The sequence below is a fragment of the Lolium rigidum genome, chromosome 6 (assembly GCF_022539505.1).
Source record: "Lolium rigidum isolate FL_2022 chromosome 6, APGP_CSIRO_Lrig_0.1, whole genome shotgun sequence".
NCBI lineage: Eukaryota > Viridiplantae > Streptophyta > Magnoliopsida > Poales > Poaceae > Lolium > Lolium rigidum.
Window position 1 is genome coordinate 94,933,481 of NC_061513.1, and position 21,548 is coordinate 94,955,028.

Sequence of the window (21,548 nt, forward strand, 5' to 3'; positions counted from 1 at the left end):
ATTAATTCAAAGGAGCGGCTTTACAAGAAAGAGCCGATGGCTCTCAAAAGAGGGATCTGGTGCCTAGTGCACTGCTACTACTAGTCCTATACTACTAGTCGTCGCTGTCCTCGTCATCGCCGCCGTCGACGTCGTCGGCGCTGCTCCCAAGGAGCTCCTCGTCGCTGCTGCCCCAGCCCTTGGCCGGAGCCTCTTCCTCCTCGTCATCATCATCATCCTCGCTGTCCGCCCGGGAGCGGAAGCGCTTGGTCGGCGGATACCCGATGGAGGAGGAGGAGTCATCCTCCTCCTCTTCCTCTTCGTCATCATCTTCGTCCTCACTTGTCCGCCCACATGCGGGGGCGCTTCTTCGGCGGGAGCTTGGCGGAGGGGGAGGCCTTGGCCTTCGCTGCTTCTCCTTCTTTCTCCTCCTTGTCGGAGGAGAAGGGATTCACTGCGGGGTGGAGGCTGTCCTCGTTCTTCTTCTTCGGCGAAGATTGGGGGAAGAGTTTTGAGAAGGAAGAGGAAGAGGAAGACATCGCTACAGGAGGAGAGGGTTTTTGGTGCCGATAGCTGGGATGGAATAGAGGATAAAGAGAGCTAACCGATCGGCACGGTTAAATAATGAGAAATCTGGTGAAGGTTTAATTCCATTGCAGCTTCCAAGGGATCGATGCTAAAGCTGTCGAATTTTTAGAGAAGCTGAGAAGACGGGGCATAATGATGACGGATGCTCGTAACGGCTCGCTCTCGCCACGACATGACCCTTCGAAGGGAAAGCATAATGATTTTGGAAATGTTATTTCCAAAACCAGGGGGCATGTGTTATCACCAGATTTTAGACAAATCCAGAGGTGGGCCGGGCTTGGAAGATTACATGTGGAAGATTTCTAAAGCGGCCTGGCACGAAGGGTTTTGGGCTGAATTGCCCGTGTATCTTTATTTAGTAGTTTATTATTTTAGATAAGAGATAGAATCTTACTCGTGCACGGTTTAGTGCACGCCCTCATTAGAAAGTCCCCTGGACTATAAATATGTACCTAGGGTTTATGGAATAAACAACAACTCACGTTCAACCCCAAAACAAACCAATCTCGGCGCATCGCCAACTCCTTCGTCTCGAGGGTTTCTATCAGGTAAGCGATATGCTGCCTAGATCGCATCTTGCGATCTAGGCAGCACAAGCCCCACGTTGTTCCATGCGTTGCTCGTACTCGAAGCGCTTTTGATGGCGAGCAACGTAGTTATCATTAGATGTGTTAGGGTTAGCATTGTTCTTCGTTTAAGCATGCTTACGTAGTGCAACCCTTGCATATCTAGCCGCCCTCACGCCTATCTCGGGCGTGGGGGCGGCACCCCGCTTGATCATTATTTAGTAGATCTGATCCGTTACGATTGCTCCTTGTTCTACAAGGATTAGTTTAATATCTGCAATAGTTAGGCCTTACAAAGGGGGGGAGGATCCAGTGGCACGTAGGGTGGCGTTCGCAAGTCCTAAACGGGATGTTCCTAGGATCAACTTCATGTTGTTTTTTTGGCCTTGTTTAGGATCGGCTTACGAGCACCGTGCGTGGCCGCAAGGCCCAACCTGGAGTAGGATGATCCGATTATGCGGTGAAAACCCTAAATCGTCGTAGATCTCATTAGCTTCATCTTGATCAAGCAGGACCACCAAGTATTCGTGCACCCCGTACGGATCATGGGTGGATCGGCTCTTTGAGCCGATTCACGGGATAACCCGAGAGCCGATCGAGGCTCGTATTTAACGTTTACATGTATGCCCCGCAGAAACTAAGCGAGGCATCCTCATCACCTTCCCGACCAGGTATAGGTCGGGTGGCACGCCCTTGCACTTCGCATCGCCGCGTGTGACCAGAAGAGCATTGCGGGCCGTCGCTCGGAGGGGTCTCAGCCAGCCGCAGCTCTAGGCTCTTCCCGGCTCTACGGTGTTGACAAGGCCGCTGCCCGCCGGTGGGTTTTGGCAGTCAACAGTGCCCTGCAGGAAACTAAGCGAGGCATCATCCAACACCTTCCTGACCAGGTATAGGTCAGGTGGCACGCCCTTGCGACAACATCGGGCGTGTGACCAGAAGGCTTTGCGGGCCGTCGCTCTGAGGGACGTACTAGGGCCAGCCGCAGCCCTGAGTTGTTCCCGGCTCTACGGTGTTGCCAGTCGTTGCTCGACGGTGGGTTTCTGACCGCAACAGCGATATAATACGAGTGGAACGGTGTTTCATTGGTGTTATATCAGACTAGCATACTACACCATGCAGTGGTATGCCGGGTCACCACATAGAAGTCCTCCATGATTATATGTATTTTTTTATTTGGGCACATTAATTGCCTTGTAATTTTCCTAGTTATTTTATTTGTGTATATAATTGTGTGTATCATTGATATAAGATTCCAGGCTCATGAAATTTAATGGGCCTTGTCATAAGCCTAACTTGGCTGGCCCAGAATGCAAGTTGACTAGTCAAACAACCAGGGCCCTACAACTTAGTGGGCCGGTCCACTTACAGTAGTGTGGGACCCACTTTCATTTGGACCGGCCCACTTACTTATTGGGCCAGCCCAATTGCTTTAAGTGGACCCCACTCACTAGCTGGGTGCTTGTGACGATAAAGCACACGTCCGTTGGGAACCCCAAGAGGAAGGTATGATGCGTACAACAGCGAGTTTTCCCTCAGAAAGAAACCAAGGTTATCGAACCAGTAGGAGATGAAGGCCACGCGAAGGTTGTTGGTGAAGGAGTGTAGTGCGACGCAACACCAGGGATTCCAGCGCCAACGTGGAACCTGTACAACATAATCAAACTACTTTGCCCCAACTTAACAGTGAGGTTGTCAATCTCACCGGCTTGCTGAAAACAAAGGATTAAACGTACGGTGTGGAGAATGATTATTGCTTGCAGAAAACAAAAGAGAACAATGATTGCAGTAGGTTGTATTTCAGATGTAAAAGAATGGATCGGGGTCCACAGTTCACTAGTGGTGTCTCTCCAATAAGATAAATAACATGTTGGGTGAACAAATTACAGCTGGGCAGTTGACAAATAGAGAGAGCATAACAATGCACATACATATCATGATGACTGATACGTCCATTTTGCATCACTATTTTATATCATAATTTACTGTTATTCATTGATATATTTCATATTTAGAGATGATACTTATGTTATTTTACATATTTTGCATGTTTCATGATTATTGGAGAATTACTCACGGGAGTCAGGATTCTGCTGGAAAAAGCGCCGTCAGGATACAATATTTCTGAAGATCAACAATTGACGGAAAATATACCGAAGCTCCTATTTTTTCAAATGACGGAGCCATCCAAAAGGGGAGGCCGAGGAGGGCCGCCATGGGCCCTCCCCATAGGCCGGCGCGGCCACCAAGGCCGGCGCGTTACCACGTGGGGAGGGGGCCCACGACCCCCTCAGCCATCGCCCTTTCGCGTACTTCATCTCCCAGAAACCCTAAGGTGCGGGGGTACATCGAGGATAGTCAGCGCCGCCTCCTCGAGGCGGAAAACACCAGAGAGAAAAGAGCTCTCCGGCAAGGCAGAAATCTGCCGGGGAAATTCCCTCCCGAAGGGGGGAAATCATCGCCATCGTCACCGTCATCGAGCTGGACTTCATTGGGATCATCATCATCATCTCCACCACCGACACCATCATCTCCACCGCTGCACCTCGTCTCCGCTGTAACATCTAGGGTTGAATCCTGAGTATTTCATAGGGGAAACTCTCCTGGTGTTAATTACTCCTTGTTATTGATGCTATTGAGTGAAACCGCTGAATCAAGGTTTATGTTCAGATTGTTATCCATCATCATATCACCTCTGATCATGTTCCATATGATGTCTTGTGAGTAGTTCGCTTAGTTCTTGAGGACATGGGTGAAGTCTAAATGTTAGTAGTGAACTATTTTGAGTAATATTTAATGGTTTGATATTTAAGTTGTGGTGTTATTCTTCTAGTGGTGTCATGTGAACGTCGACTACATGATACTTCACCTTTATGGGCCTAGGGGAATGCATCTTGTATTCGTTTGCTAATTGTGGGGTTGCCGGAGTGACAACAACCTAAACCCCCGTTGGTATATCGATGCATGAGGGACAGCAGGATCTCAGAGTTTAAGGCTGTGGTTAGATTTATCTTAATTACTTTCTTGTATTTGCGGATGCTTGCAAGGGTTTTAATCACAAGTATGTATTAGTCCTAGGAAGGGCGGTGCATTAGCATAGGTTCACCCACACAACACTTATCAAAACAATGAAGATTAATCAACTATATGAAGCAAAAGCATTAGACTAAATTCCCGTGTGTCCTCAAGAACGTTTGGTAATCATAAGTAAACAAACCGGCTTGTCCTTTGTGCTAAAAAGGATTGGGCCACTCGCTGCAATTATTACTCTCGCATTTTACTTACTTGTATTTTATTTATCTGCTATATCAAAACCTCCTAAAAACTTGTCTGTGAGCATTTACAGTGAATCCTTCATCGAAACTGCTTGTCAACACCTTCTGCTCCTCGTTGGGTTCGACACTCTTATTTATCGAAAGTACTACGATACACCCCGTATACTTGTGGGTCATCAAGACTATTTTCTGGCGCCATTGCCGGGGAGTGAAGCGCTATTGGTAAGTGGAATTGGTAAGGAAAACTTTTACTGTACGTGCTGTTTTTATTTCTGCCTGCTGCTATAATTGATTATGGAGAGATCTTCTCTTGAATTCCTATTTGGAAAATCAACTACTACTGCAAAGGTAGTGGATGAGGCGCTAGGTGAGAAAGTGATTCCATATAAAATACCTATGAAAAATTATTGAACGTGTTGTGGATAACCGCTATGAAGGGGATGGAACTGTCCATCCTGGAGATCATTTATTGTTTTTACATGAATTATGCGGGTTATTCAAGTGTGCAGGTATTTCTATGGATGAAGTTAGGAAGAAACTATTCTCTATGTCGCTGTCTGGTAAAGCAGCGCATTGGTATAAACTGCTGAAGAATGGGCATTCTCTTGATTGGAAGGATATTATACCTCTATTTTATTCTAAATTCTATCCTCCAAGTGAAATTCACAAAGACCGAAACCGCATATATAATTTCTGGCCTCATGATGGAGAGAGTATTGCCCAAGCATGGGGGAGATTGAAGTCTTTAATGCTCAAATGCCCCATTCATGAGCTTCCTGGTAATATCATCATTGATAATTTCTATGCAAGACTTTCTTTTCAAGATAAAACCTTGCTGGATACTACTTGCTCTGGATCATTCACGCGCAACAAAGAAGAGTTTAAATGGGACCTTCTTGATCGGATTCAGGAGAATACTGAAGGATGGGAGAACGACAAAGGTAGAGAGCCAGGTATAAATTATGATTATGAATGCATTGAAACTTTTATGGATACTGATAAATTTCGAACTATGAGTGCTACTTATGGTCTTGACTCTCAAGTTGTTGCAAATTTTTATAAAGCTTTTGCCTCTCATTTTGAATTTCCTAGGAAGAATTTTAATAAGTATCATGAACCTTACAAAGATAAAACTGATTCACCTATAGGTAAATGTATTGAGGTTAAAACTGTTGATCACATTCTTCCTGAAGCTTATATTGAAAAAATTCCTTTTCCTTCTAAAATGAAAGAGTATTCTGTTATAACTAGTGTGGTTAACAAAAGTGCAAAGAAACCTATAGAACCTGAGGAGCAGATAAATGTTGAACCTGCTGTTGCAATAGTTAAAGACCTTGTGACTAAAAATGTAGAAGATGGTCACATCATTTTCTGTGAAGATGCTTCTAATATTGTTTCACATCCTAGTAAGTCTAGGAAAGCCAGCGTTCCTATGCTCTCTGTTAAAATTGGTGATCATTGTTATTATGGTTTATGTGATATTGGTGCAAGTTCTAGTGCCATTCCTTATGAGCTTTACGTGGAAATCATGCATGAAATTGGTTCTTGTGAACTTGAAGATATTGATGTGGTTATTCGACTAGCTAGTAGAGAAACTATATCTCCTATTGGTATTGTTCGAGATGTGGAAGTTCTATGTGGTAAGATTAAATATCCTACTGACTTTTTGGTGCTTGGTTCTGCTGCTAGTAAGACTTGTCCTATCATATTTGGTAGACGTTTTCTAAATACTTGTGGAGCTATTATAGATTGCAAGAAAGAGAAAATGGTGACTAAATTTGCTGGTGAATCTTATGAGTTTAATTTCTCTAAATTTACCAAAGTTCCTTATGAAGCTGAATTGCCTAATGATGATTTTAGAGTAGAACAGCTTGCATCTATTGCTCTTGCTCCTAGTAATCCCTTGCAGCAATATTTGGAGGATCATGAGAGTGAAGTCTTTAGGGAAGAAAGGAATGAGCTTGATGAAATTTTCCTTCGTCAACCCATTCGTAAACATGACTTACCGGTCGAAGATCTAGGTACAATACCACCACCAAAGGAAGATCCTGTTTTTGATTTGAAACCGTTACCTGATAATCTTAAGTATGCTTATATTGATGATAAGAAAACATATCCTGTTATTATTAGTGCTAAGCTTTCAGATTTTGAGGAAGAAAGATTATTGGAAATATGAAGAAACATCGAGGAGCTATTGGCTACACTCTTGATGACTTGAAGGGGATTTCTCCCTCTATTTGCCAACATGCCATCAACATGGAAGATGATGCAAAGCCTGTTCTGAACATCAGCGTTGTATAATTCCTAAGATGAAGGATGTGGTAAGGAATGAGGTATTGAAACTTCTTGAAGCTGGTATTATATATCCTATTGCTGATAGTAGATGGGTTAGTCCTGTGCATTGTGTTCCTAAGAAAGGAGGAATAACTGTTGTACCTGATACGTCTCCAACGTATCGATAATTTCTTATGTTCCATGCCATATTATTGATGATTTCTACATGTTATATGCACACATTATGTCATATTCGTGCATTTTCTGGAACTAACCTATTAACAAGATGCCGAAGTGCCGATTCTGTCGTTTTCTGCTGTTTTTGGTTTCGAAATCCTAGTAACGAAATATTCTCGGAATTGGACGAAATCAAGTCCCAGGGTCCTATTTTGCCACGAACCTTCCAGAAGACCGAAGAGCATATGAAGTGGGGCCACGAGGTGGCCAAACCACAAGGCGGCGCGGCCCCCCCCCGTCAGCCCCCCGACTCTGCCCTTCCGCCTACTTAAAGCCTCCGTCGCGAAACCCCTGAGAAGAAAAACCACGATACGGAAAACCTTCCAGAGACGCCGCCGCCGATCCCATCTCGGGGGATTCTGGAGATCTCCTCCGGCACCCTGCCGGAGAGGGGATTCATCTCCCGGAGGACTCTACACCGCCATGGTCGCCTCCGGAGTGATGAGTGAGTAGTTCACCCCTGGACTATGGGTCCATAGCAGTAGCTAGATGGTTGTGTTCTCCTCATTGTGCTTCATTGTTGGATCTTGTGAGCTGCCTAACATGATCAAGATCATCTATCTGTAATACTCTATGTTGTGTTTGTCGGGATCCGATGGATAGAGAATACCATGTTATGTTAATTATCAAGTTATTACATATGTGTTGTTTATGATCTTGCATGCTCCGTTATTAGTAGAGGCTCTGGCCAAGTTTTTGCTCTTAACTCCAAGAGGGAGTATTTATGCTCGATAGTGGGTTCATGCCTGCATTGACACCGGGACAGATGATGAGAAAGTTCTAAGGTTGTGTTGTGCTTGTTGCCACTAGGGAGAAAACATTGATGCTATGTTCGAGGATGTAGTTATTGATTACATTACGCACCATACTTAATGCAATTGTCCGTTGCTTTGCAACTTAATACTGGAGGGGTTCGGATGATAACCTCGAAGGTGGACTTTTTAGGCATAGATGCGGTTGGATGGCGGTCTATGTACTTTGTCGTAATGCCCAATTAAATCTCACTATATTTATCATGACATGTATGTGCATTGTTATGCCCTCTCTATTTGTCAATTGCCCGACTGTAATTTGTTCACCCAACATGCTTTTATCTTATGGGAGAGACACCTCTAGTGAACTGTGGACCCCGGTCCATTCTTTTATACTTGAAATACAAATCTGCTCGCAATACTTGTTTTTACTGTTTTCTCTGCAAACAATCATCTTCCACACAATACGGTTAATCCTTTGTTACAGCAAGCCGGTGAGATTGACAACCTCACTCGTTTCGTTGGGGCAAAGTACTTTGATTGTGTTGTGCGGGTTCCACGTTGGCGCCGGAATCCCCGGTGTTGCGCCGCACTACATCCCGCCGCCATCAACCTTCAACGTGCTTCTTGGCTCCCTACTTGGTTCGATAAACCTTGGTTTCTTGCGAGAGAAACTTGCTGCTGTACGCATCACACCTTCCACTTGGGGTTCCCAACGGGCGTGTGCTTTACGCGTCATCAAGCTAAATTTACGGCGCCGTTGCCGGGGACGAAGAAAAGTTACACCACAAAGATTTCTAACTCCCACGTCAACTACACGCCGGCAAGTAAATTTCCGGCGCCGTTGCGGGGAGATCAAGACACGCTTGCAAGGGGAGTCTCCACTTCTCAATCTCTTTACTTTGTTTTTGTCTTGCTTAGTTTTATTTACTACTTTGTTTGCTGCACTAAATCAAAATACAAAAAAATTAGTTGCTAGTTTCACTTTATTTGCTATCTTGTTTGCTATATCAAAAACACAAAAAAATTAGTTACTTGTTTTACTTTACTTAATATCATGCATGTTTTTATTTCACTAGTTAAGCATAATGGAAAACAACAAAAATATGAGAGATCTTTATGAACTTTATCTTGAATTAGGACATGATGTGTTTGAAGAGAGAATTAAAAAACCCATGGAACTTTGTATGCATGCTAATGGGAATGTTATTACTATGGATGCTTTGAACACCATTGTTGCTAATGCTATGGAAAATTCTAAGCTTGGGGAAGCTGGCTCTGATGAGCATGATCTTTTTAGTCCCCCAAGCATTGAGGAGAAAATTTTCTTTTATGATTACAATATGCCTCCTATATATGATGATAGCCACTTTGTTGAATTTTCTCCCACTACAACTAATAAAATTGATTATGCTTACGTGGAGAGTAATAATTTTATGCATGAGACTCATGATAAGAATGCTTTATGTGATAGTTACATTGTTGAGTTTGCTCATGATGCTACTGAAAATTATTATGAGAGAGGAAAATATGGTTGTAGAAATTTTCATGTTACTAAAACACCTCTCTATGTGCTGAAATTTTTGAAGCTACACTTGTTTTATCATCCTATGCTTGTTACTTTGCTCTTCATGAACTTGTTTATTTACAAGATTCCTATGCATAGGAAGCATTTTAGACTTAAATGTGTTTTGAATTTGCCTCCTGATGCTCTCTTTTGCTTCAAATACTATTTCTTGCGAGTGCATCATTAAAATTGCTTGAGCCCATCTTAATGGCTATAAAGAAAGAACTTCTTGGGAGATAACCCATGTGTTATTTTGCTACAGTATTTTATTTTATATTTGTGTCTTGGAAGTTGTTTACTACTGTAGCAACCTCTCCTTATCTTAGTTTCATGTTTTGTTGTGCCAAGTAAAGTGTTTGATAGTAAAGTAAGTACTAGATTTGGATTACTGCGCAGTTCCAGATTTCCTTGCTGTCACGAATCTGGGTCTATCTCCCTGTAGGTAGCTCAGAAAATTAAGCCAATTTACGTGCATGATCCTCAGATATGGACGCAACTTTCATTCAATTTGGGCATTTTCATTTGAGCAAGTATGGTGGCCTAATAAAATCCATCTTTACGGACTGTTCTGTTTTGACAGATTCTGCCTTTTGTTTCACATTGCCTCTTTTGCTATGTTGGATGAATTTCTTTGATCCATTAATGTCCAGTAGCTTTATGCAATGTCCAGAAGTGTTAAGAATGATTGTGTCACCTCTGAACATGTGAATTTTTATTATGCACTAACCCTCTAATGAGTTGTTTCGAGTTTGGTGTGGAGGAAGTTTTCAAGGATCAAGAGAGGAGTATGATGCAATATGATCAAGGAGAGTGAAAGCTCTAAGCTTGGGGATGCCCCGGTGGTTCACCCCTGCACATTCTAAGAAGGCTGAAGCGTCTAAGCTTGGGGATGCCCAAGGCATCCCCTTCTTCATCGACAACATTATCAGGTTCCTCCCCTGAAACTATATTTTTATTCCGTCACATCTTATGCACTATGCTTGGAGCGTCGGTTTGTTTTTGTTTTTTGTTTTGTTTGAAATAAATGGATCCTAGCATTCACTTTGTGGGAAAGAGACACGCTCCGCTGTAGCATATGGACAAGTATGTCCTTAGGCTCTACTCATAGTATTCATGGCAAAGTTTCTTCTTCGTTAAATTGTTATATGGTTGGAATTGGAAAATGATACATGTAGTAACTCTAAAATGTCTTGGATAATTTGATACTTGGCAATTGTTGTGCTCATGTTTAAGCTCTTGCATCATATACTTTGCACCCATTAATGAAGAAACACTTAGAGCTTGCTAATTTGGTTTGCATATTTGGTTTCTCTAGAGTCTAGATAATATCTAGTATTGAGTTTTGAACAACAAGGAAGACGGTGTAGAGTCTTATAATGTTTACAATATGTCTTTTATGTGAGTTTTGCTGCACCGTTCATCCTTGTGTTCGTTTCAAATAACCTTGCTAGCCTAAACCTTGTATCGAGAGGGAATACTTCTCATGCATCCAAAATCCTTGAGCCAACCACTATGCCATTTGTGTCCACCATACCTACCTACTACATGGTATTTATCCGCCATTCCAAAGTAAATTGCTTGAGTGCTACCTTCAAAATTCCATCATTCACCTTTGCAATATATAGCTCATGGGACAAATAGCTTAAAAACTATTGTGGTATTGAATATGTACTTATGCACTTTATCTCTTATTAAGTTGCTTGTTGTGCGATAACCATGTTTCTGGGACGCCATCAACTATTCTTTGTTGAATATCATGTGAGTTGCTATGCATGTCCGTCTTGTCTGAATTAAGAGAGATCTACCACCTTAATGGTTGGAGCATGCATATTGTTAGAGAAGAACATTGGGCCGCTAACTAAAGCCATGAATCATGTCGGAAGTTTCAGTTTTGGACATATATCCTCAATCTCATATGAGAATAATAATTGTTGTCACATGCTTATGCATTAAAGAGGAGTCCATTATCTGTTGTCCATGTTGTCCCGGTATGGATGTCTAAGTTGAGAATAATCAAAAGCGAGAAATCCAAAATGCGAGCTTTCTCCTTAGACCTTTGTACGAGGCGGCATGGAGGTACCCCATTGTGACACTTGGTTAAAACATGTGCATTGCAAAGATCCGGTAGTCCAAGCTAATTAGGACAAGGTGCGGGCACTATTAGTATACTATGCATGAGGCTTGCAACTTGTAAGATATAATTTACATAACTCATATGCTTTATTACTACCGTTGACAAAATTGTTTCAGGTTTTCAAAATAAAAGCTCTAGCACAAATATAGCAATCGATGATTTCCTCTTTGAAGGACCATTCTCTTTACTTTTATGTTGAGTCAGTTCACCTATCTCTCTCCACCTCAAGAAGCAAACACTTGTGTGAACTTTGCATTGATTCCTGCATACTTGCATATTGTACTTGTTATATTACTCTATGTTGACAATTATCCATGAGATATACATGTTACAAGTTGAAAGCAACCGCTGAAACTTAATCTTCCTTTGTGTTGCTTCAATACCTTTACTTTGATTTATTGCTTTATGAGTTAACTCTTATGCAAGACTTATTGATGCTTGTCTTGAAGTACTATTCATGAAAAGTCTTTGCTTTATGATTCACTTGTTTACTCATGTCATTACCATTGTTTTGATCTCTGCATTCATTACATATGTTTACAAATAGTATGATCAAGGTTATGATGGCATGTCACTTCAGAAATTATCTTTGTTATCGTTTTACCTGCTCGGGACGAGCAGAACTAAGCTTGGGGATGCTGATACGTCTCCAACGTATCGATAATTTCTTATGTTCCATGCCATATTATTGATGATTTCTACATGTTATATGCACACTTTATGTCATATTCGTGCATTTTCTGGAACTAACCTATTAACAAGATGCCGAAGAGCCGATTCTTTGTTTTCTGCTGTTTTTGGTTTCGAAATCCTAGTAACGAAATATTCTCGGAATTGGACGAAATCAAGTCCCAGGGTCCTATTTTGCCACGAACCTTCCAGAAGACCGAGGAGCATACGAAGTGGGGCCACGAGGTGGCCAAACCACAAGGCGGCGCGGCCAAGGGGGGCTCGCGCCGCCCTGTGGCGTGGGGCCCTCGTCAGCCCCCCGACTCTGCCCTTCCGCCTACTTAAAGCCTCCGTCGCGAAACCCCTGAGAAGAAAAACCACGATACGGAAAACCTTCCAGAGACGCCGCCGCCGCCGATCCCATCTCGGGGGATTCTGGAGATCTCCTCCGGCACCCTGCCGGAGAGGGGATTCATCTCCCGGAGGACTCTACACCGCCATGGTCGCCTCCGGAGTGATGAGTGAGTAGTTCACCCCTGGACTATGGGTCCATAGCAGTAGCTAGATGGTTGTCTTCTCCTCATTGTGCTTCATTGTTGGATCTTGTGAGCTGCCTAACATGATCAAGATCATCTATCCGTAATACTCTATGTTGTGTTTGTCGGGATCCGATGGATAGAGAATACCATGTTATGTTAATTATCAAGTTATTACATATGTGTTGTTTATGATCTTGCATGCTCTCCGTTATTAGTAGAGGCTCGGCCAAGTTTTTGCTCTTAACTCCAAGAGGGAGTATTTATGCTCGATAGTGGGTTCATGCCTGCATTGACACCGGGACGAGTGACGGAAAGTTCTAAGGTTGTGTTGTGCTTGTTGCCACTAGGGATAAAACATTGATGCTATGTTCGAGGATGTAGTTATTGATTACATTACGCACCATACTTAATGCAATTGTACTGTTGCTTTGCAACTTAATACTGGAGGGGGTTCGGATGATAACCTGAAGGTGGACTTTTTAGGCATAGATGCAGTTGGATGGCGGTCTATGTACTTTGTCGTAATGCCCAATTAAATCTCACTATATTTATCATGACATGTATGTGCATTGTTATGCCCTCTCTATTTGTCAATTGCCCGACTGTAATTTGTTCACCCAACATGCTTTTATCTTATGGGAGAGACACCTCTAGTGAACTGTGGACCCCGGTCCATTCTTTTATACTTGAAATACAAATCTGCTGCAATACTTGTTTTTACTTGTTTTCTCTGCAAACAATCATCTTCCACACAATACGGTTAATCCTTTGTTACAGCAAGCCGGTGAGATTGACAACCTCACTGTTTCGTTGGGGCAAAGTACTTTGGTTGTGTTGTGCAGGTTCCACGTTGGCGCCGGAATCCCTGGTGTTGCGCCGCACTACATCCCGCCGTCATCAACCTTCAACGTGCTTCTTGGCTCCTACTGGTTCGATAAACCTTGGTTTCTTACTGAGGGAAACTTGCTGCTGTACGCATCACACCTTCCACTTGGGGTTCCCAACGGGCGTGTGCTTTATGCGTCATCAAGCTAAATTTCTGGCGCCGTTGCCGGGGACGAAGAAAAGTTACACCACAAAGATTTCTAACTCCCACGTCAACTACACGCCAGCAGTACCTAATGATAATGATGAGCTCATCCCTCAAAGAGTAGTTGTAGGGTATAGAATGTGCATTGATTTTCGTAAGGTTAATAAAGTTACTAAGAAAGATCATTACCCTTTACCCTTTATTGATCAAATGTTTGCAAGGTTATCTAAAAATACTCATTTACGCTTTCTTGATGGTTATTACGGGTTTTCACAAATTGCTGTTAGAGCTAAAGATCAAGAGAAAACCACTTTCACTTGTCCCTATGGAACTTATGCTTATAGGTGTATGCCTTTTGGTTTATGTAATGCTCCTGCTACTTTTCAAAGATGCATGTCTGCTATTTTCCATGGCTTTTGTGAAAAGATTGTAGAGGTATTCATGGATGATTTTTCTGTCTATGGGAATTCTTTTGATAATTGTTTGCGAAACATTGATAAAGTTTTGCAGAGATGTGAAGAAACCAACCTTGTTCTTAATTGGGAGAAATGCCACTTTGTGGTTAATGAAGGGATTGTATTGGGACATAAAATTTCTGAGAGAGGTATTGAAGTTGATAGAGTTAAAGTTGAAGCAATTGAGAAGATGCCCTATCCTAGGGATTTTAAAGGTATTCGTAGTATTCTTGGTCATGCTGGTTTTTATAGGAGATTTATTAAAGATTTCTCTAAAACTTCAAAGCCTCTTAATAATCTTCTTCAAAAAGATGTACCTTTTGTTTTTGATGATGATTGTAAGGAAGTTTTTGGAACTCTAAAGAAAGCCTTAACAACTACTCCTGTAGTTGAACCTCCTGATTGGAATTTACCTTTTGAAATTATGTGTGATGCTAGTGATTTTGCTGTAGGTGTTGTTCTTGGACAGCGAGTAGATAAAAAAATGAATGTTATTCATTATGCTAGTAAGACTCTTGATGCTGCTCAAAGAAATTATGCTACAACTGAAAAAGAGTTATTAGCCGTAGTTATTGCTTGTGACAAGTTTAGACCTTATATTGTTGATTCAAAAGTCACAGTTCATACTGATCATGCTGCAATTAGGTACCTTATGGAAAACAAAGATGCTAAGCCAAGGCTTATTAGATGGGTGCTTCTTTTGCAAGAATTTGATTTACATATTGTAGATAGGAAAGGTGTTGATAATCCTGTTGCTGATAATTTGTCTAGATTGGAAAATATTGCTTATGATCCTGTTCCTGTTAATGATAGTTTTCCAAATGAACAATTGGCTGCAATAAAGGTGAGCTCGCGAGATAGTCCTTGGTATGCTGATTATGCTAACTTTATCGTTTCGAAGTACTTGCCTCCAACCTTTTCAGCTCAGCAAAGGAGGAAATTCTTTTATGATTTGAGGCATTATTTTTGGGATGACCCACACTTATATAAAGAAGGAGTGGATGGTATTATGCGAAGATGTGTCCCCGAATATGAACAACGAGAGATATTGAGTAAGTGTCATGGTAGTATTTATGGAGGACATCACGCCGGAGATAGAACCGCACAAAAGGTTCTACAGTCAGGTTTTTATTGGCCAACTCTCTTTAAAGATGCAAGAAAGTTTATTTTATCTTGTGATGAATGTCAAAGAGTTGGTAATATCTCTAGACGCAATGAAATGCTTATGAATTATACTCTTGTTATTGAACCATTTGATTGTTGGGGATTTGACTTCATGGGTCCTTTCCCTTCTTCAGAAGGTAACACTCATATACTTGTTGTTGTTGATTATGTTACTAAATGGGTGGAAGCCATATTTAAAAATGCTTTTAGATGTTATTTTTCCTAGGTTTGGAGTACCTAGATATCTTATGACTGATGGAGGTTCTCATTTTATTCATGGTGGTTTTAGAAAAACTCTTGCTAAATATGGTATTAATCATAGAATTGCTTCAGCTTATCATCCTCAAACTAGTTGGCAAGTAGAATTATCAAATAGAGAAATTAAATCTATCTTGCAAAAGACTGTTAATAAATCTAGGAAAAATTGGGCTAGTAAGTTAAAGGAAGCATTGTGGGCTTATAGAACTGCTTATAAAAATCCTATGGGAATGTCTCCTTATAAAATGATTTATGGAAAAGCTTGTCATTTACCTTTAGAACTAGAGCACAAAGCTTATTGGGCGGTAAGAGAACTTAATAAAGATCTTAAACTTGCCGGTAAGAAAAGGTTGCTACAATTGAGTTCTTTAGATGAGTGGAGAAGTGAAGCTTATGAAAATGCTGAACTTTTTAAGGAGAAAGTTAAGAAATGGCATGATAGAAGAATTATTTAAAGAGAATTTAATGTTGGAGATAAAGTCCTATTGTATCGGTCTCGTCTCAGATTTTTTGCAGGAAAATTACTCTCAAAATGGGAAGGACCATATGTCATTGTGGAGGTGTATCGTTCAGGGCAATAAAAATTGCTTCGCTGAAAGATGATGCCACACAAGTGGTGAATGGACAAAGACTCAAACATTATATTTATGGAGATTCTTATAATGAAGATGTTGATGTTATTCGAGTGGTGACTCCGAAAACTTTCATCAAAGATCAAATTGATAGTTCTGCAGAGTTCGACTTCGAATAGGTAACAGTTCTGGTAGTAAAAAGTCCGCGTTTAACTTTCCGAACAATATTTTTGCTATTTTTGGAGAATATGAAAAATGACGAGATCGAATCGGAGTGGAGGAGGCGCACGAGGGCACGTCCCCACGTGGTGGCGTGGGCCCCACCTTGGCCGCGCCGCCTTATGGGATGGCTCCTTGGAGTCCCTCTCCCACTCAGGTTCGACCTGGTGCTTTCCTTCTGTCGTGAAATTTTTTGCTATATAATCCCCCGGATCCCCCGAGGTCCGTATATCGTCTTCTCGTCGTGTTTTGTTTCGAGCTGTTTTCTGCCAGGATCCGTTTTTGATCTAGAAGCACCATGGTCTCCAATAACAAGGGCAAGGGGCCTTGTGAGGAAGATATTCAAGATCCCGAGTGGAAAGAGATGGATGAGAGTGTCAAGGAAGAAGTGAAGAAGATGTCATCAATAAAAAAGAGAGCGGCAAGCTGTTGGGAGTAAGCCAATCTTGGTGGGATCGGTTAACACTCGACGTTCTTTTTCTCATAACTTGCAGGGACCCTTACCACCTGCTCCCAATCTCAACTCTTTCCCTTCTGTGGAGGAAGCTTTACGGGTTACCGATGAGTTTTGTGATCAATACCGTGTTCTGAGAAGGGAAGTGGAGATACTTCAGGAGAAGAATAACCGACTTCGCAGAATGCTAGAGCGGTTCCTCACTCCCATCACGGTCGTTCCACCATCACCACCGAAGGAGTAATTCATCATTGGTATTGGCACCCCCTTGGTTTGTTCCAAGCTTGGGGGGTGCCGCGGTATCACATCATCACTATCTTTTACCTTTTTACTGTCAAGTAGTGTCATATCATGAGTAGGGAAGTTATCATATAAGATGGTTTGCAGTGTGGAAGTATCTCTCTTTTAGTTGGTTATCTATGTATCCCTTGGTGTGAGTTATCGTTATGGAATATTAATGAGAAGTTTTATCATTTACTTTTTGCACACCTTATTTTAGTTTGCAATTTCTGTTATATGATTGATCTTGTTGTTAGTATTGATATCACTTTGGGAGCATCAAGTAAATCTATTTGGTTTTGGCAAACTTAGCATTGGTCAACAACAACAATACTTTGAGCCTTAAGTAGAAAAGGGGGAAGTACATGTAGATATATTATTTCGTTATCTTTCTTTCTTGTTAGCTAATGAGCTTAGTATTCTGAAGTTAAAATTGTTTGTGCTTACAAGGAAGATGCATGATTGTTTCTATCACATGTATATTTGTTTGTTTCCCTCAACTCTTATGCTTGCTAACCAACCTTGCTAGCCAAAGACCGGTACTGAGAGGGAATGCTTCTCGTGCATCCAAAACCTTAAACCAAACCCATGCCATTTGTGTCCACCATAACTACCTATTATGTGGTATTTTGCGCCACTCCAAGTAAATATTTCATGTGCTACCTTTAAACAATTCAAAAGTTATTATCTCTTATTTGTGTCAATGTTTTATAGCTCATGAGGAAGTATGTGGTGTTTTATCTTTCAATCTTGTTGGACAGACTTTCACCAATGGACTAGTGGCATATACATCCGCTTATCCAATAATTTTGCAAAAAGAGCTGGCAACGGGGTGCCCAGCCCCAATTAATAACTTTCATTAATAATTCTCTTCACATGTTTTGCCCTGATTTATCAGTAAGCAACTTAATTTTGCAATAGACACTCCTCCATGGTATGTGAAATGTTGGAAGGCACCCGAGGATTCGGTTAGCCATGGCTTGTGAAAGCAAAGGTTGGGAGGAGTGTCATCTATAAATAAAACTAAAATACATGTGTAAACAAAAGAGAAGAGGGATGATCTACCTTGCTGGTAGAGATAACGTCCTTCATGGGAGCCGCTCTTTGAAAGTCTGTTTGACAAGGGGGTTAGAGTGCCCACCACCATTCGTTGACAACAACAAACACCTCTCAAAACTTTATTCTTATGCTCTCTTTATGATTTAAAAACTTTAAAAGCTCTAGCACATGATTTAATCCCTGCTTCCCTCTGCGAAGGGCCTATCTTTTACTTTTATGTTGAGTCAGTAAACCTATTTTCCTCTATCTCAAGCAAGCAATTGAGTTGTTGTGATCCAACCATTTATATTGTGATCTCTTTAATCATGTATTTTATTCTTCCTTGTTTAGTACAAATTTTATCTGAATGAATATGACTTTGAAGGTTATCAATGATTATGAGAAGATTGTTATGATTGAGCATGTAAGTTCTGCCATATAAGCTCTAAATATAAAGACTCTGCTCGAAAGATAAGTACAATATGTTAATTGTTCTTTGACCAAAAACGAAGTTTGCCATCACCAATTATGATTTCCTATGCACCTTTATTTGTGATTTCCCTTTACTTGTTTCAAGTTGAGTTATATGAGGAAGTTGTTTACTAGAATGTATTGTGTGAATTAATAAATGTGATGCTTCTTGTCCGTATTTTATTTATCGACTCTTCACTCCGTAAACATGTGGTCTTGTTTACTGAGTTCAGTTTCGTTTGGGGACAAGCGAGGTCTAAGCTTGGGGGGAGTTGATACGGCCATTTTGAATCACTATTTTATATCATAATTCACTGTTATTCATTGATATATTTCATATTTAGAGATGATACTTATGTTATTTCACCTATTTTGCATGTTTCATGATTATTGGAGAATTACTCACCGGAGTCAGGATTCTGCTGGAAAAAGCGCCGTCAGGATACAATATTTCTGAAGATCAACAATTGACGGAAAATATACCGAAGCTCCTATTTTTCCAAATGACGGAGCCAGCCAAAAGGGGAGGCCGAGGAGGGCCGCCATGGGTCCTCCCCATAGGCCGGCGCGCCGCCACGTGGGGAGGGGGCCCACGACCCCCTCGGCCATCGCCCTTTCGTGTACTTCATCTCCCAGAAACCCTAAGGTGCGGGGGGGACATCGAGGATAGTCAGCGCCGCCTCCTCGAGGCGGAAAACACCAGAGAGAAAAGAGCTCTCCGGCAGGGCAGAAATCTGCCGGGGAAATTCCCTCCCGAAGGTGGAAATCATCGCCATCGTCACCGTCATCGAGCTGGACTTCATTGGGATCATCATCATCATAATCTCCACCACCGACACCATCATCTCCACCGCTGCACCTCGTCTCCGTTGTAACATCTAGGGTTGAATATTGGGTATTTCATAGGGGAAACTCTCCCGGTGTTAATTACTCCTTGTTATTGATGCTATTGAGTGAAACCGTTGAATCAAGGTTTATGTTCAGATTGTTATCCATCATCATATCACCTCTGATCATGTTCCATATGATGTCTTGTGAGTAGTTCGTTTAGTTCTTGAGGACATGGGTGAAGTCTAAATGTTAGTAGTGAACAATGTTGAGTAATATTCAATGGTTTGATATTTAAGTTGTGGTGTTATTATTCTAGTGGTGTCATGTGAACGTCGAATACATGATACTTCACCTTTATGGGCCTAGGGGAATGCATCTTGTATTCGTTTGCTAATTGTGGGGTTGCCGGAGTGACAGCAACCTAAACCCCCGTTGGTATATCGATGCATGAGGGATAGCAGGATCTCAGAGTTTAAGGCTGTGGTTAGATTTATCTTAATTACTTTCTTGTATTTGCGGATGCTTGCAAGGGGTTTAATCACAAGTATGTATTAGTCCTAGGAAGGGCGGTGCATTAGCATAGGTTCACCCACACAACACTTATCAAAACAATGAAGATTAATCAACTATATGAAGCGAAAGCATTAGACTAAATTCCCGTGTGTCCTCAAGAACATTTGGTAATCATAAGTAAACAAACCGGCTTGTCCTTTGTGCTAAAAAGGATTGGGCCACTCATTGCAATTATTACTCTCGCATTTTACTTACTTGTATTTTATTTATCTGCTATATCAAAACCTCCTGAAAACTTGTCTGTGAGCATTTACAGTGAATCCTTCATCGAAACTGCTTGTCAACACCTTCTGCTCCTCGTTGGGTTCGACACTCTTATTTATCGAAAGTACTACGATACACCCCTTATACTTGTGGGTCATCAATGACTACTATGAGATTTACTTAGGGCATTACGACAAAGAACGTAGACCGCCATCCAGCATGCATCTATGCCTAAAAAGTCCACCTTCGGGTTAGCATCCGCACCCCTTCCAGTATTAAGTTGCAAACAACAGACAATTGCATTAAGTACTGTGCGTAATGTAAACAATACGAATATCCTTAGACAAAGCATTGATGTTTTATCCCTAGTGGCAACATCACATCCACAACCTTAGGGGTTGCTGTCACTCCCCCAGATTCAATGGAGACATGAACCCACACTATCTAGCATAAATACTCCCTCTTGGAGTCACAAGTATCAACTTGGCCAGAGCCTCTACTAGCAACGGAGAGCATGCAAGATCATAAATAACATATATGATAGATCAATAATCAACTTGACATAGTATTCCATATTCATCGGATCCCAACAAACACAACATGTAGCATTACAAATAGATGATCTTGATCATGATAGGCAGCTCACAAGATCTAAACATGATAGCACAATAGGAGAAGACAACCATCTAGCTACTGCTATGGACCCGTAGTCCAAGGATGAACTACTCACGCATCAGTCCGAAGGCGGGCATGGTGATGTAGAGCCCTCCGGTGATGATTCCCCTCTCGGGCAGGGTGCCGGAGGAGATCTCCTGAACCCCCCGAGTTAGGGTTGACGGCGGCGGCGTCTCTGGAACTGTTCTGGTATTCTGGCTCTCCGTGACGTGGGCATTACCCTTCGGGTAACCAGTATTGCTCTACCCTGCACGGTCCAACTGGAGGCCCATGAAGGAACCCGATGGCGAGATGGGCCACTAGGGCGGTGCGGCAGAAGATTACGTGGAGAACAAGGCAGAAAAGAAGCCGAACAAGGAAAGATTGAAGATAGATCTACTGTAAACCTACTCGTACTCGATTAGACCTCTCGGGACCTGGCCACCTATATAAAGGCCAGGAGAGGGGCTATCGAGGGACAATCAATCTTAGCAATACTAGCCAACAGAAGCGTAGAACTAGGTTACCCTAGCAACCAACATCTCGACGAGATCACAGCCGAACTATTCGGCACCCCATTGTAACCTGTTTTCATCATAATCAAAGAACAGACAGGCAGGACATAAGGGTTTTACCTCATCGAGGGCCCCGAACCTGGGTAAATCGCTCTCCCCGCTTGTCCGTGAACCGATGTCTCGTGTCGGCTTACGGGATTCCATCAACCCTAAGCCCCTATCGGAGGGCATTGCCGAGGAGCACCCTCGACAAT